The 2,500-nt window shown below is 36.6% G+C and overlaps 1 protein-coding gene across 3 annotated transcripts in view; it reads left to right on the forward strand.

Moving 5' to 3' along the window:
- LOC143032826 (hexosaminidase D-like) overlaps positions 1-2,500 on the forward strand; it is a 196,507-nt gene that overhangs the window by 182 nt on the left and 193,825 nt on the right. The window lies entirely within an intron of this gene.

Below are 2,500 nucleotides of genomic sequence, written 5' to 3' on the forward strand. Positions count from 1 at the left end.
AATTTGAAGATGTTCACCTTGGACGAACAGACACAACTCGCGCCCACGAACGCAGTAGGCGCAACAGCGTGTGAGGGAGGGAGGTGGGGGGAAGGGGGAGAGGATGGAGCAGGAGAGAGAAAGAAAGAAAGAAAAAAGTAGTGGTAGTTGTTGACGAGAGTTTTAGGACTAGACATACAGCTACCCTAACAAGGGAACCGACGCCCAGATCTCTCTCAGCTCTATCCGTCCCCTCACCATCAACACCGCTGCTGCTGCCCCATCAGTTTTGTTTATGTTGGGTTCGCAAATTATGAGCGCTGTTAGTGTACTGTGCACTAGGCACGTAAGGCCTGTCTGCTATTGTTTTCTAGCTTTGATTAAGGCCACTTTCACTAATATTACCGTCGTAATGATCTATACCATTACATACACTGCCATGTCTATCATATGTACTAATTTCGCTAGCTCTCTCTCTCTCTCTCTCTCTCTCTCTCTCTGGCACACACACACACACATTATGCATGGTTGTTACAGGGTAGATGAAAGGAAAACGGATGTTGAATAAAGATAGTGAGCCAAAACAGATAAACAGCGCATATTTCCTTGCATCACTTTAGTCCAAAGGATTGAAAGAACAAGAACTCAAAGAGAAATGAAAAACACACGAAAGAACAAAGATAATATAATAATGAAATTAAGAAAAAAATATAGTTATGGGAGACTTCAATTCTCACAAGATGAATTGGAAGAATTATGAAGTAAATAAAGGAGACTATAGTTGTTAATAAGATCTAACAACTCAAACCCTGACCTAACTATCATCTAAACGAGTTAATAAGAGGTTAAAATAAATCATTAACGTTAACCCCCTTCCCTACTGGGTAGTATTTTCCCATTTTACTATGTCATCGGGCTGTTTCGTCGTAACTCCTCCTCGATAACAAAGAAATTAGACCTGTTCTTGTGAACAGAAGATGATGACAAACATCCACTGCAGTTCAGCACAAGTGACACGTTCTGTTTGTTGCAACGTGGAACGCCAAGAATAAAAGACGAGGAAAACAGTAACGAAAATTCTTTTTGGAAGCTCAATATACACCAAGATATAAATCATGATAAAATCACTGTTATGACAATAAACATCCAAATTGAAAAGTAGGTGTATGTACATATTATATATATATATATATATATATATATATATATATAAATATATATATTATATATACATATATATACATATATGTATATTATATATATGTGTACATATATATATACTCATATATAATATATATATATATATATATATATATATATATATATATATATATATATATATATATATACTGACAAAGGAAGTAAGAAAAAAAAAAGAGGAAACCACACTGAGGGAATCCCAGAACCCAAGGCATCAAAACAGGAGGAACTAAAACAAATACAAGACACAAGTGAAACATTATGGTAATTTCATGGGAATGCACAAGATAATAGACACCAAAGGTCATGGAGATGCCTCAGGGGGCCTGTGACTTTTTCATTTGTAAAAATACAGCAATGCTAAAGAGGAGAGACTTTGAGAAGAGGCTCCATCCTACCAATGCCCTGCGTCAGTAATTCTTATTCTCTGCGACCACAGTCAAATGACGGAGATAAATGTGAATAGAACATCTGTACATCCGTGAAGAAATAGAAAGATAATCGGATAGGAAATCTTGATTAAACAAAATAATGTATAACAAACAGGTACTATGGTAGTTGCTGATGTTCTTCAATAAAGAGTTAATTGCTTAGACTGTGTATATTCGGACTTAAAAACACAACAGGAAACTCAATGTGAAGGGTGAATTTGGAAGTAAATTGCCGGAATGGATAAGTGGGCAGGTAATTGACTCTTATTAGAGTCCCGTATTGGCACCAATAATTTACTTTGAAACCATAAACGGTCTGGCATAGGGAACAACCAAATATATCGTTGTACATGATGCTAAACTACAAGTCAACAAATGAAAGACTCACAGAAACCCTACGAACGTATCCTGATTGTCTGCACATTTAAAATCAAGGGTGGTAAAACGAATCCAGTACAAGTAAATATAGAACCATAAGAAAACAATAACAACATTCCTACTAAGGAAAGAACTAGGAAATGGTTAGGAGCGAATATCTAACATAGAAAACTATTTAGATGTTACTTGCAAACATCTGAATAGGATTTAGCTACATGGGCGTTACGATAGCCAAGATATAACTTACACAGTGTATACAAGACCCATCCTGGAGTATGCAGCATTGACTTGGAGTCATCACTTGAGATAAAAGAAATATAAATAAGCTTGAAAAAAGTCCAACGAGACAATACTAGAACTGCCTAAGGGCTACAACTGGCAGACGAGGAAAGATTGGAGGAACTCCGTGTAACAACGTTATAAGAAAGAAGAGATAAGGGAAGAGGGGTTATCACCGTAAGAGCGAGTGATTGGGAGACGATTCAGGAAGACAAAAATGTATATGTGAAGAC

The sequence above is a fragment of the Oratosquilla oratoria genome, chromosome 14, assembly GCF_046742065.1.
Source record: "Oratosquilla oratoria isolate Oo_2021 chromosome 14, ASM4674206v1, whole genome shotgun sequence".
NCBI classification, from domain to species: domain Eukaryota; kingdom Metazoa; phylum Arthropoda; class Malacostraca; order Stomatopoda; family Squillidae; genus Oratosquilla; species Oratosquilla oratoria.